This window comes from Phyllobates terribilis, unplaced genomic scaffold (genome assembly GCF_046119375.1).
Source record: "Phyllobates terribilis strain yellow unplaced genomic scaffold, ASM4611937v1 Scaffold_98__1_contigs__length_5973952, whole genome shotgun sequence".
In the NCBI taxonomy this organism is placed as follows: domain Eukaryota; kingdom Metazoa; phylum Chordata; class Amphibia; order Anura; family Dendrobatidae; genus Phyllobates; species Phyllobates terribilis.
This window is the reverse complement of record NW_027362858.1, coordinates 1,531,636-1,547,157: the sequence shown is the minus strand read 5'-3', so window position 1 is coordinate 1,547,157 and position 15,522 is coordinate 1,531,636. Positions and strand designations below refer to the sequence as shown.

General features: G+C 45.0%; 1 pseudogene; it reads left to right on the top strand.

Annotated features, from left to right (window-relative positions):
- The window catches only part of LOC141198574 (uncharacterized), a 63,051-nt pseudogene that overhangs the window by 27,678 nt on the left and 19,851 nt on the right, over positions 1-15,522 (top strand).

Genomic DNA, 15,522 nt, shown 5'->3' with positions numbered 1-15,522 from the left:
TTTTCCCACTGAGTTGGAAAAAAGGGCCTTAAAAGATCTGGTAGACCAGGAAGCAGAAAATGAACAAATTGATGGAGGTAAGTTTCCTATTCACTTAATCAAAAAATCTAAAACCTTCCCATCATTATCTACTTGCTCAGCAGTAGACATTTTTTCTAAAATGGTAACAACAGAAATTGCAACACTTCCTCACAGTCCTAGAGGTAGATCGAATATGAGCAAGGAGGAGAGGGTGGCTCTTGAACATCTTAAAAACTTGCCTAATGTAGTCATAAAACCTGCTGATAAAGGCGGTAACCTGGTTATTTGGCCAAATGATCTATATGAAAAACAAGCCGCCAAGATATTAGAGTTCCCTGGTTGTTATCAGAAATTGACATTTAATCCATTAACTCAATTTCAGTCTCAACTGATTGAAATATTAGAAAAAGCATTTGAGGACAATGTAATTCCTAGAAGGTTGGTAGACTTGATAAAAAAGGTGCGACCAAGACTACCAACCTTTTATTTATTATCAAAATTACACAAGGATCAACTAGATCCTCCTGGGAGACCCATTATCTCTGGAAATGGTAGTCTGTGCAAAAGCATATGCACCATAATAGACTTCTATTTGCAACCTTTGGTACTTACCCTACTATCTTACATTAAGGATTCAACGAATGCATTGAGAAGACTAGACTCATTACAATTGGAGGCTGGATCTGTAATGGTAACTGCTGATGTGGAAGCGTTATATTCATCAATTAAACACAAGGATGGACTAAAAGCAGTATCCCCTTTTCTTGAGGAGAGCAATCTGGACAAGTCAATGGCCACTCTAATTCTAACCTTATTATGTTTTGTACTGGAGCACAATGTTTTTGTTTTCAATAAAAAAAGTCTACTTACAAAAACAAGGAACTGCGATGGGGGCCTCGTGTGCCCCTGCATACGCAAACCTATTTTTGGGGGCGAGGGAAAAATATATCTTCCAAAGTGAGGAAATCGATGACATCCACCTCGTTCAAGGGTGGATGAGGTTCATCGATGATATTTGGTTTATTTGGGAAGGACCAACAAAGCAACTAAGTAGATTCATGGATCAGCTGAACAAGAATAATCTTAATATTAAGCTCACCTACCAATATGGAAAAGCAGTGGATTTTCTAGATCTGCATATCACCACTACTCCTAGTGGTTACATCATGACTGATGTGTATAGAAAATCCACAGCTACAAATGCATTACTACATGGAACTTCTTCCTACCTCCCTTCTACAATCAAGGGAATCCCCATGGGACAATTTTTGAGATTGAAAATGATATGTACCAGTAATGAATCATTTCAGCAACAAGCCCAAGACCTTACGAGACGTTTTAAGGACCGGGACTACAACAACAGAAACATTAAAACTGGATTTAAAAGAGCTGTGAATACCAGCAGAGAACAACTGTTATATGGCAAGAAAAAACAAAAAAGTGATGATAAGGAATGCTCTATAAGATTTATATCTAATTACAATGATCAGTGGCCAGAGCTTACCGGAATTATCAGGAAACATTGGAATTTGTTATTAACAGATCCAACATTACAAAAAATTCTACCTCAAAACCCCATAATGGTTGCCAAACGATCAAGAAATCTGAGGGATTCTTTAGTACAGTACACAGTCACTATGAAACAAGATCACATCTACAAATGGCAGATAAATCCAAATTTGGCTTTTCTACATGTGGAAAATGTAAGGCCTGCAAAAATCTGACAAAAGGAAAACACTTCAGAAATTATAACCACAGTAAAATATTTGAAATTAGAAAAACTCTCTCTTGAAATTCTAAAGGACTGTTTGAGTTTGGAGTGACGTATGCACTGTAGAGAGACCTCAGGAAATGACAGTCATGAAGTTTGAACCATACTTTGTGAGGACCTCTTAACAACAAAAGAGAAAATAAAGAGAAGAAAAGAGATAAGAAGACTGATAACTATGGACTTCCTTGGCCCGGTTACTATATTATTATTATTGTTGTTGAGCCCTTTTTCTTCTCCCACCCCCCCCTTTTTTCTTTTTTTGGGGGGAAAAATGATAATCTTCCATACAATTGTCATATATTATCGCATATGTCTTTCACTGCTCTTCCAGATTCATTTCACATTGTATTTTCGTATTTAATGTATACATATGTTTAATATTTCACGTTTATTCATTCACCTTTTAATCATCAAACGCCACACACCCTGCAATGGATATTCTATTGCAGGGTACTTAATGCACTTTTTTTTCTTCCATAACTTACATTTTCTAGGATGTGGGGTGTATTCATGTGAACTGCAAAATATTTTTGCAGGACACATTGTGGTATGAAATACACCCTACATCCTATCACATGTGTATAGTTTTTATATATATATATTTTTCTGCACAATATTTTACCATTATTACATTATACATCTCATATAATTTTTGTTCTGACATTTTTTATTCTGGCACTTCACTTATTTCCACTATACAATTCATACTATTCACTATTTTATTATTTACACTGTTTACACTCATTCACACATTTTTGATTACACCAAATTCACACAATCCAATCACTGATAATATTCATTAATTAATATTTTTAGATATTTTTTTAATTACAATTATTACAAAAACACATAATATTCTTCAATCAAAAATGTATACCAATCAATCACTACAGACATCTCTCAACTAAAATTATTATAAAAACATATACTATGTTATTGCAAAGAATGTTTATGGACTTAGATGGGTTTAGATGTTTTGTATATAACTCCGGTGCCTTGGCTCGCCCACTGTAAACTCCGCCACCACCATATGGGGATTTCCAACAGAGAGTGCGCATGCGCGCGTAAACGGGCCCGTTTGACTTCCGGTTCTCCGCAATAGACACGGCATGCGTTCCATCGCAAGCGTGTCAGGCGCAGTGAGTCCGGAAGTCCCTTTTGTTCAGAGGGCACCTATGTAACTGACGCATGCGCCGCAACCACTCTGATTGATCAGACAGATTACACACAGCTGGTGAGAACAATATAAAAACGGTACATTGTGAACATTAACTAACGCCCCCTATTGAAGAAGCCCAAGGCGAAACGGCGTCGTTGGGGTAGATCTTAGTCTCATCCGCAGGAGCTATACATTGAGCCATGTAAGTACTCTCATTTGAATCACTTGTCTGCTACATGCGAAGTCTAATTGATTTTGCCTCTGTAAGCACAGCACCTTAACTATGAGATGAATTAATCGCTGCTAGTCTTATTCCCCCATTTTTTGACATTGCTTTGTCTGGAAAACTCCTTAATCATGAAATTAATTAATTGCTATCAGTTATATTCCCCCTTTTTTGATATTATTTGGTCTGGAAAATACTAAAAAGAACCAAGCATTTATATACTTGTATACATCTATATCTAGTTAAACTTTATTATAGAGGAAAAAAAAAAAAACTCTTTGCACTTTATACTTTTTTGAATTTTTGAGTAAGGGGATTTAATTCATATTTAGAAAAAAGTATATCTTTTTCAGCACTTTATGATTAGGGGATGAGTGCAATAGAAATGGAGTAAAAGCATTTTTTGACATAAATTATTTAAAGAGATAACGTACTATAATAATAGAAGCTTGTAATTGGGATCTGACTGTGATTTTGAAAGTACCTGTGTTTTATATATATACAGTACAGACCAAAAGTTTGGACACACTTTCTCATTTAAAGATTTTTCTGTATTTTCATGACTATGAAAATTGTACATTCACACTGAAGGCATCAAAACTATGAATAACACATGTGGAATTATATACTTAACAAAAAAGTGTGAAACAGCTGAAAATATGTCTTATATTCTAGGTTCTTCAAAGTAGCCACCTTTTGCTTTGATAACAAAGTTCCTAAAGTTGACGAGTCTGTCATCCGATCATCCAAAAGATTGTCCCTACCCCTGGAAGATTCGGGCAGTCTAAAGGATGCTTTGAATAAGAAGGCAGATTCCTTCCTGCGTCACACCTGGTCACACCGCTAGGTCACTTATGGTGTGGCTTCAGCAATTAGGAGACCAGCTCAAGGATAAAAAGATGTCCAGAGATAAAATCCTCTCCAATCTGCCTTTGCTACAAGCAGCATCTGCTTTGTTGGCCGACTCCTCAGCGGATTCAGTTAAACTCGCTGCCAGGTCGGCGAATTTGTCTAATGCTGCCAGACGAGCCCTGTGGCTCATGGGTTGCCCAGGAGACCTACAATCTAAGCATAAGCTTTGTTCTCTTCCTTATGATGGTAAACTTTTGTTTGGCCAAAAACTGGACGAGCTTTTGGAGAAGCCTGGCGACAAAGAGAGGTTTCCCAGGGTTCACGGGGTAAACAAAAAGGTTCTATTTTCGGAGGAAGAGGTTTAACCGGGGTCGCCCTCCGGGAGAAAGGAAAAGATGGGAGCCCGGATCTAAAAAGGACTCTGGTTACATGTTTGGAGGACCATCCTCCAGTTCCAAGAAATCTCCCCAATGACGCGAGGCTAGAGGTCGGGGGAAGGCTTTCCCATTTTATCCCAGCTTGGGAAGCCATCACTTCAAATCCCTGGGTGTTAAGTATCATAAAGAACGGCCTAAAGATACGCTTCTGTCAGGTCCCTCACCGAACCTTCATGATCACCTCCAGGAGGAAGTCCAGGGAGGAGCAGATGGCTCTAGAATCAGAGGTATTAGACTTAGTCAACAAGCAGGTCCTTCACGAAGTTCCAGTTTCACAATGGGGACGGGGATTTTATTCCCCCCTGTTTGTGATAAAAAAAACAAATGGGTCCTTAAGGACCATTATCAACCTCAAAAGTCTAAATCAGCTGATAATCAACCAGACTTTCAAGATGGAATCAGTGAACTCTGCAGTGAAACTCTTACACCACAATTGTTTCATGGCAGTCATCGACCTAAAAGATGCCTACTATCATGTCCCAATCCATCCAGACTACCGGAAGCACCTAAGGGTAGCCCTGTTCATCCAAGGACAATTAAGACATTTCCAATTCACTGCCCTACCTTTTGGACTCTCGATAGCACCGAGAGTATTTACAAAGGTTATAGCGGAGGTGACAGCTTTTCTCCGAATCTAGAGCATGGTGATTGTTCCCTATCTGGATGACTTTCTGATAAAAGGGAAATCGGAGGACCACTGTTCCTCTCAACTTTTAGAGGTCAGGACAGCTTTACATCACCTGGGGTGGTTAATAAATATTCAAAAATCAAAGCTATCCCACTCAAGGACTCAGATCTTTCTGGGCTTGACCCTAGATTCCCAACGCCAATCCTATTTCCTCCCGGAAGACAAGGTTTGCAAAATAGTCAGCCTGGTCTCAAGGGCCATAAGGTCTCCCGTGATGTCCTTGAGAGAAGCAATGTCCCTACTAGGCTCCATGACTTCCTGTCTTCCGGCAGTCAAATGGGCCCAGAGTCATATGAGGCTTCTTCAGTGGGAGGTCCTGTCAGCACAGAAATCCTTCAACGGACATTTAGGGGAAAAACTATCTCTTTCTTTGGAGACAGTAAACTCCCTCTCCTCGTGGACAAACAGGGAGAATCTGACCGCAGGCTTACAATGGTCCAAACCAGTCGACCACACAATTACAACAGATGCAAGTGGCGCTCCGGCTGGGGGATCATCTGGCAGAGCTCTCCGTTCAGGGGCTCTGGCTACGTCACGAAAAAGAAGCGTCATTAAACCTAAAAGAGCTTCTGGCAGTGGAGAAATCCCTGATAGGCTTCCTTCCCCGCATACAGGGTCGCCATGTCCAGATCAGGACCGACAATCGGACGACTGGCGTATATAAATCACCAGGGAGGAACAAGATCTCGCTCCCTTATGGTAGTGGCAAACAGGATCCTGCATCTAGCAGAACAGCATCTTCCATCCCTCAGTGCTCTTTTCACCCGGGGGGGGTAGAAAATTCAAGAGCAGATTTCCTCAGTCGCCACACTTTAAGACAGGGAGAGTGGGCTCTAAACCCGATAGTCTTCCAACAGATTATCCAGCTATGGGGGTCACCGGACATAGATTTTTTCACCACCAGGGCGAACAGGAAGGTGGAGAGATTCTGTTCACTAAATCCAACAGAGAATCCCTATGCTGTAGACGCTCTCCAGATACCCTGGAAGTTCGGGAAGGACTACGCGTTTCCACCGATAGTGATGATCCCGGCAGTTGTGAGGAAAATTCGGGAGGAGGGGGCGAGGATAATTCTAATAGCCCCCTTTTGGCCCAAAAGACTCTGGTTCTCCCTGCTTCGCATAATGTCGGTCTCAGATCCCTGGGTCCTGCCGGACAGGCCGGACCTTCTCATCCAGGGGCCAATATTCCATGCACAAGCCAAAGGTTTCCATCTGGCGGCTTGGAATTTGAGAGGTTGTTACTGAGCAATAGGGGGTAGTCACCATGCCTAGTTTCTACCCTGTTGGGTAGTAGAAAGCCCATAACAACTAAAATTTATTCCAGAATCTGAGGAAAATTCCTGCATTTTATAGACTCCCCCTTGTCGGATAAACCTCCAGTTAGAGAAGTCCTAGAGTTTTTACAAAAGGGACGTGACCTAGGATTGGCTACAGGAACACTTAAAGTTCAGGTGTCCACCCGGGGGGTGCTCTATAATTGTAACCTGGCAGGGAACAGATGGGTCTCTAGATTCATTAAATCCTGTTCCAGAGCTAAGCCAGTTCGGCTCTCAGAGTTCCTCCCTGGGACCTGAATTTGGTTTTAAATGCACTCTCTGGCAACCCATTTGAACCCCTGCAGGTTATCTCGCCAAAGATCCTCACCCTCAAAACCATCCTCTTAGTGGCCCTAACGTCGGCCCGTAGGGTGAGTGACCTGCAGGCCCTTTCTCTTGATCCCCCATACACCCAAATTCATGAGGACCGGGTCGTCCTGCGTACAGATCCGGCGTACCTTCCAAAAGTTGTATCCAGATTCCACTGTAATCAGGAGATTGTACTTCCCTCTTTCTGCAGTAACCCTAAAAACCCCGGGGAGGTTAGGTTCCACAATCTAAATGTTAGAAGGGCTTTACTACAGTACATAGACATGACTAGTCAGTGGAGGAAGGACAAGTCCTAGTTTCTGGCCTTTCAGGGGAGTAGGAAAGGTCACGGGGTATCAAAGGGAACTATTGCTAGGTGGCTTAGGGAGGCCATTTGTCTAGCTTATACATCTACAGGTGTTCTGGCACCGGACGGTATTAAAGCTCATTCCACAGAGCTGTCGCAACCTCCTGGGCAGAGAGCCGATGTCTCGATTGACCAGATATGTAAAGCTGCTACTTGGTCTGCACCATCCACCTTCTACAAGCACTATCGGTTGGATCTATCCTCCTCTGACCTTACCTTTTGGGAGAAGGGTACTTCAGGCGGTGGTCCCTCCCTAGGGTGCTCATATTCTCCAAAATTCTCTCAAGAGTGCTGTCATGGGTGAGGGGAAAACACCAAGGTTACTTACCGGTAGACGGTTTTTCCTGAACCCATGACAGCACCCGTAGTTTCCCCCCCCTGTCTTTCTCACGCCCTGGTGAAGCACTTTACATTTTGGGTGATTATATATATATTGTAGGTGATGGTTATGTGTCTAACCTTTTCTGGAGGTCCTCTCAATGCTCTGTAATCCAACTGAAGCGAGGGAGAGGTACCGACCTTTTATTTCAGACAGTTTCCTGTCCTTGGTGGGGCGGATCCCTCTCTCAAGGTGTGCAGTCATGGGTTCAGGAAAAACCAGCTACCGGTAAGTAACCTTGGTGTTTTTTTTAACAAACTATTGGAAATAAAAATGAATAAATTTTAAACAATTGTATTTATATCTTCCTTTAAAACTAGGCTGATTTAGCCTGAGTTTATTTGTTGATGTTGTCTTCCCAAATAGTAGAAAATTCGCTGACCAGAGACTCCACGGCAGGATTGTCCACTGAAGCGGAGACGGGAAACAGAATCCGGGAGTGTTGACCGTAGACCACAAAGAACGGGGATTTGGAAGAAGAGTCGCTCTCATGGTTGTTATAGGAGAACTCGGCCCATGGTAGGAGCTCAACCCAATCGTTATGGTGAGCGTTGACGAAGTGCCGGAGAAAGCTGGTAAGGACCTGGTTGATGCGTTCCACTTGACCATTGGACTGAGGATGATAAGCAGAGGAGAAATCCAAGGAGACATCCAGCAGCTTACACGTAGCTCTCCAGAAGAGTGAAGTGAACTGGACCCCGCGATCAGACACAATGTGGAGGGCTAGGCCGTGGAGACGAAAGATGTGAAGGATGAAGTCCTTAGCCAGCACAGATGCAGACGGGAGGCCAGGCAGAGGGATGAAGTGGGCCATTTTAGAAAAGCGGTCAGCGACCACCCAAATGACAGTACAACCGGCAAAAATCGAGAGATCAGTAATAAAGTCCATAGCAATGTGTTGCCACGGAGCGGAAGGTACAGGAAGAGGAAGGATACGGCTGGCTGGAAGATGCCTGGGAACCTTGTTACGGGCACAGGAGGAACAAGCAGTGACGAAATCCGCAACATCCTTGCGTAGGGAAGGCCACCAGTAATGCCGGGCGATGAGCAGGAAGGTATTCCTCTGGCCAGCATGGCCGGTTAGTTTGGATGAATGGCCCCAGAGAAGAACCTTCTTACGATCCGGAACCGCTACAAAAGTCTTACCCAGTGGAAGACGAGACAGGTCAAACGGAGCCACAGTCATTACTTTGGAGGGGTCGATGATATGCAGAGGCTCTTCCTCTAGGTCGGAAGACAGGAATGAGTGGGATAGAGCGTCGGCTTTAATGTTCTTGTCCGCAGGGCGGTAATGTAGAGTAAAGCAGAATCGGGCAACGAACAGAGACCACCAGGCCTGACACGGATTGAGTCTTTGGGCGTTTTGTAAATAGTCCAGGTTTTTGTGGTCAGTGTAGATGACCACCAGGTGCAGAGCCCCTTCCAGCAGGTAGCGCCACTCCTCCAGCGCCAATTTGATGGCAAGCAGCTCACGATCTCCTATGGAGTAGTTGCGCTCGGACGAGGAGAAGAGCTTGGAGAAGAAGCAGCAAGTTACCATTCTCCCGGACAGGGATTTCTGGGTGTGCACCGCTCCGGCTCCGGAGGAGGAAGCATCAACCTCCAGGAAGAACTGCTTGTTGCAATCCGGATGGTGCATCACAGGGGCGGAGGAGAATGCTTGTTTTAGGGAGACGAAGGCCTCCTCCGCTTCAGAAGTCCATTCCTTGGGATTTGCTCCCTTACGGGTGAGCGCGGAGATGGGAGCGGTCCAGGAGGAGAAATGAGGGATGAAGCCCAGAAATCGCTGAATCGCCTTCAACCCCTCCGGTCAGGGCCACTTTAAGACGGCAGAAACCTTCTCGGGATCCATCCGAAGACCAGTCTCAGAGATAATATATCCCAGGAACGGAAGGGATGTCTGCTCGAAGAGACATTTCTCTTATTTTGCATAGAGGCGATTCTGCCGGAGCCTAGGCAGAACCTGACGAACATCCCTCCGGTGTGTGGGCAGATCCGGAGAGAAGACCAAGATATCATCCAGGTACACCACCACGCAAGAATACAGGAGATCACGGAAGATGTCGTTAACCAGCTCCTGGAAGATGGCTGGGGCATTACACAGACCAAAGGGCATCACGCGGTATTCGTAGTGACTGTCCCGGGTGTTGAATGCCGTCTTCACCTCGTCTCCCTGGCGGATCCGGACTAAATTGTACGCCCCACGAAGATTGAGCTTGGTGAAGATCTTCACGCCTTTAAGGCGGTCAACGGCTCCAAGATGAGAGGCAGGGGGTACTTATTCTTGATGGTGATCTGGTTAAGACCCCTGTAGTTGATACACGGACATAGCGAGCCATCTTTCTTCTTAACGAAGAAGAATCCTGCTGCAGCCGGGGAGGTAGATTTCTGGATGAATCTCCTAGCAAGATTATCTTCTATGTACTCAGACATGGCCCGGGTCTCAGCCAGCGACAAGGGGTAGATACGCCTGCGGGGAGGTGAAGCACCAGGAACCAGGTCGATTGGGCAATCATACGGCCTATGAGGTGGTAGTGTCTCAGCTTCCTTCTTGTCGAAGACGTCCGCATAGGACCAGTAGGGTAGATTAGACGGGGGTCGAGCTGGACGAACCAGAACCAGGCAGAACTCATGGCAATCCTGCCCCCAACAGAGCACCTCACCAGATCGCCAATTCAGGACGAGTTCACGTCTCTTTAACCAGGGTAGATCAAGCAAGAGGGAGTGAGAGAGACCAGACAGCACATGAGAGGAGATCTTCTCCGAGTGCAGCATTCCCACCTGAAGGGTTTCAGGCTCTGTGACAAGCAAGATGGTCTCCGGAAGAAGTCTCCCATCCACGGAAGCGACTGCCAATGGTTCAGCCAGACGTATGGTAGGAATCTGATACCGCTCCACAAGGGCCTGAGAAATGAGATTCCCAGCGGCTCCAGAACCCAAGTGGGCGGTCTCGAACAAGTGGATCTCACCACTGGAAATAGAAACAGATAGAGTCAAGGACGGAGAGGATTTATTCTTGCCTAGGACGACCTCCGAGCGGTCCTAGACACTGGAGTTTCCCGGCTTCACCGGGCAGGAATGGATCAGATGCTTCTTACTGCCACAGTAGAAGCAACTCCCTTTGGCTCGGTGCGTCTCCTGGTGAGACTTGACCATCTTGGTTTGGTCAATTTGCATGGGTTCAGGTGAGCGCGCCCAGGGAATTGCTGGTTGGGAGGCAGGCTTTTGGAATACAGGAGCGAGACGCGGAAACCCTCTCTCCCGGGTAGTCTCCTTAGCTCGTTCCAAAAAACGGATGTCAATCCGGGTAGCTAATGACACCAGGTCGTCCAGGGTGGAAGGGATATTACGACCGGTTAGCTCATCCTTGATCCGTCCGGAAAGACCCTCCCAGAAGGTGGACACCAGGGCATCGTTGTTCCAGGCAAGCTCAGATGCGAGGGTACGGAAATGTATGGCATACTGGCCCACAGTGAGACTCCCTTGGCGGAGACTGAGAAGTGAGGAGGCAGTAGAAGTCTTTCGTCCGGGCTCATCGAAGACCTTCTGGAAGGCAGTGAGGAAAGCCGGAAGATCAGACACCAGGGGATCCCCTCTCTCCCACAGAGGGTTTAGCCATGCCAATGACTCCCCGGTGAGGTGAGACATGATGAACGCCACCTTGGCCCGGTCGGAGGGAAACTGATGTGCCAGGAGTTCAAAGTGCAGCATGCACTGATTTAGAAAACCCCAACATAAGACAGGGCCACCACCAAAACGTGGAGGCGCAGAGATCCGGGGGCCAGAGCTGGATGCCATGGCACTAGTAGGCTGAGGCGCTGCCGGAGTGGGTGCCGCTCGGCTCAAGACAGACACAGATGGGAAGGGCAGCGTGTCCAGGCGGGAATTGACTGACCGCAGGTAGGTCAGGATAGTTTCCTGTTGGGATCTCTGATGAGAAACCTCCTGGTACAGGTCAGAGAGCGAAGGAGCCTGGGGGCCACCGGGTTCCATTGCCCGTGCAAACTGTTACGGATTCGGGTGGTGGAACCTCTGTGCTGGGGTGCAAGGAGGGACCAGAGGGGCGTGACTAAGTATCTACTCGGCCTGACCAAGGTCGCACGGCGGCTCAGTCGACTCCGTGAACCAGGCAGGGACGAAGCAGAGGGACCAGGTGCCACTCTGGGACCAACCTTGTATGAGAACAGGTGACTCCCACGGGTCAGATGGAAGGAACTGACCGGTACAGCTTATGAGCACGGAAGGAAGGCTGACGGGTGGTCCGGGTAGACAAGCAGGCTGATTCGACTGATAGCCAGACGGGTGCTCCGGGTAGGCAGGCTGGCGGGCATGACTGGTAACTGGCAGGTGCTTCCAGGTAAGCAGGCTGGCAGGCATGGTAGGTAACAGGGAGGTGCTTCCAGGTAAGCAGGCAGGCAGAGCCCATAGACAGACTGGCGGACTGGACTGTAGACAGATTGTCGGGCTGGGTAGTAGTCAGACCGGTGGACTGGACTGAAGAACAGACAGGACTGACTTGCAGAGGGACCTGAGGGCTGAAGCAACAGTAAGAATAACAGAGCAACAACCTTGCACGGGCACCTCAATATTGGAGGAGGTGCTTTAAATAGGAAAAGTCCTCCAGCCATTGGTCGGGGACTTTTTAGGATGGCGCGCACTGCCCCTTTAAGAGGGGAAGCTGCGTGCACCAGCCGCAGCAGCAGCAGGGAGGCTGGAAGACGCTGGACCAGGAATGCGGCGGTAAGGGGAACGGCGTCTCTGCCTGGCAGGATCTCTCTGCTGCAATTCTTCACAACAGTCAATCGTTCATTATATTTAGGCGGAAAACCTGCTGACTTGTCTGCAAGAAACACATCTTACCTCTGAGAAACTTTTATAATAGTATCTCCAAGGATCCTAAAAGCTTAATTTACGTAGTCGCCGTAATTTTGGATGACAATCCCCCCGCCCTTATCTGATGATCTAATTATAATATTTTTGTTGTTCTTAAGACTTATGAGAGCTTTTCTTTCCGGATTGCTCAAATTTCCCTTTTTAAAATTAATAGGATGCTCTGATAATTTTTTAAAATCCTGTAAGGTTACATCATTAAACGTTTCTATCTGATGACTCTTGCTTTCTACCGGGTAAAAATTGGATTTGTTTTTCAGACCAGTGTGTATGGTATCCTCCATAGTCCCTATTGTAACGTTTTCTTTGTTTGATATGTTTATAGGGGTGATGGCATAATGTCTTTTGAGAGTGATCTTTCTAATGAAAGCTTGAAGATCCAAGAAGAAATCAAAATCTTTGATTTTGTATGTGGGGCAAAAAGAAAGCCCCCTAGAGAGCACACTATTTTCATCTGAATTAAGTGTATAGGTTGACAAGTTGTATATGCTAGTTTTGTTACACTTGTTGGTGTCCTTGTTTGTTATCCATTTATTAGCTTTCTAAAAAAAAAAGAAAAAAAATGTTTTTTTTTTCTTTCATGCATGTTTGTATTTAAGCTGCACTAAAGAAGTCTGTATACCAGCTACTCACTGAGGAAGCGGACAGGACGTCCTCGAAACGTGTTTGAATGTGGCTTTTGTTTCATAAAATTCTTACATCTATCCATCGGACACGAGATCATCCGTGTATGCGGAGGAGCGCGAACATTTAGATATCTTTCTTCTTCTACATCGGTTCGTTGATACATTTTGGAAACTGCTAGGGTTGGTGTTATCTGCAGCTCTCCACATTAGCTCTTATATGTGTTGTGCATCATCACAACACGACAAGGTGAGCCTCCTTTTTATTATTCAACCATTGTTTCATTGGGTAACAGCACCATTTGCGCCCCTATTCTATTTTGTTTTATAGTATTTCCTTCTACATATTGAAAGTGATAGAGAAATTGAATTTAGAGAAAAATAAGGACCATCTGGCCTGTCTAGGAGTTAGCCATTTAATGGATTCAATATACGCTAAATTCTTATGGTCAGTGACCACGGGGACTTGATGAACTGCCCCCTCCAGAAAATGTCTCCATTCCTTAACGGCTAATTTAAAAGCTAGTAATTTACAATTCCCAACAGCATAATTTCTTCCAGCAGACAAAAGTTTTGGAACCCTGAGATAAAATGGCCCCTACCTTCGAAGCATCCACCTCCACAATGAATGGTTCTTGGAGATCGGGTTGGATTAGAACAGTAGCTGATATAAAACACTCTTTCAATTTTTCAAAAACCCCAATAGTCCTGTGGCCAAACCTTGAGAACTGCCCCCTTATGTGTGATGACAATAAGAGGTTCAGCAATCTGAGAAAAACCCCTAATGAATTTCCTATAATACACTGTGTGCTGAATTATTAGGCAAGTTGTATTTTAGAGGATTATTTTTATTATTGATCAACAACTATGTTCTCAATCAACCCAAAAGACTCATAAATATCCAAGCTTAATATTTTTGGAAGTTGGAGTGTTTTTTTTTTTAGATTTGGCTATCTTAGGAGGATATCTGTTTGTGCAGGTAACTATTACTGTTCAGAATTATTAGGCAATTTAATAAAAACCAAATATAATCCTATCTCACTTGTTTATTTTCACCGGGTAAACCAATATCAGTGCACAAAATTTAGAAATAAACTTTTCTGACATGCAAAAACAAAAACCAAAAAAATTAGTGATCAGTATAGCCACCTTTCTTTATGATGACACTCAACAGCCTCCATCCATAGATTCTGTCAGTTGCTTGATCTGTTTTCGATCAGCATTGCGTGCAGCAGCCACCACAGCCTCCCAGACACTGTTCTGAGAGGTGTACTGTTTTCGCTCCCTGTAGATCTCACATTTTATGATGGACCACAGGTTCTCTATGGGGTTCAGATCAGGTGAACAAGGGGGCCATGTCATTATTTTATCTTCTTTGAGACCTTTACTGGCCAGCCACGCTGTGGAGTAGTTGGATGCATGTGATGGAGCATTGTCCTGCATGAAAATCATGTGTTTCTTGAACGATACCGACTTCTTCCTGTACCACTGCTTGAAGAAGTTGTCTTCCAGAAACTGGCAGTAGGTCTGGGAGTTGAGCTTCACTACATCCTCAACCCAAAAAGGTCCCACAAGTTCATCTTTGATGATACCAGCCCATACCAGTACCCCACGTCCACCTTGCTGGCGTCTGAGTCGGAGTGGAGCTCTCTGCCCTTTACTGATCCAGCCTCTGGCCCATCCATCTGGCCCATCAAGAGTCACTCTCATTTCATCAGTCCATAAAACCTTTGAAAAATCAGTCTTAAGATATTTCTTGGCCCATTCTTGACGTTTTATGTTATGTTTCTTGTTCAAAGGTGGTCGTTTTTCAGCCTTCCTTACCTTGGCCATGTCCCTGAGTATCACACACCTTGTGGTTTTTGATACTCCAGTAACGTTGCAGCTCTGAAATATGGTAAAACTGGTGGCGAATGTCATCTTGGCACCTTCACGCTTGATTTTCCTCAATTCATGGGCAGTTATTTTGCGCCTTTTTTGGCCAACACGCTTCTTGCGACCCTGTTGTCTATTTTCCATGAAACGCTTGATTGTTCGGTGATCACGCTTCAAAAGTTTGGAAATTTCAAGACTGCTGCATCCCTCTGCAAGACATCTCACAATTTTGGACTTTTCAGAGCCCATCAAATCTCTCTTCTGACCCATTTTGCCAAAGGAAAGGAAGTTGCCTAATAATTAAGCACACCTTATATAGGGTGTTGATGTCATTAGTCAACACCCCTCCTCATTACAGAGATGCACATCACCAGATTTTCTTAATTGGTAGTTGGTTCTCAAGCCTATGCAGCTTGGAGTAGGACAACATGTATAAAAAATATCATGTAATCAAAATACTCATTTGCCTAATAATTCTGCACGCGGTGTAGAATGGTTAAAAATAAAAAAATAAACCTATACTTACCTTCCGGGGTGTGCTCCGGCGCTCGTTCCTGGCTGCCCGCACATCGCGATGCCCTGTACTGTAGGACCTACCGTCACATGA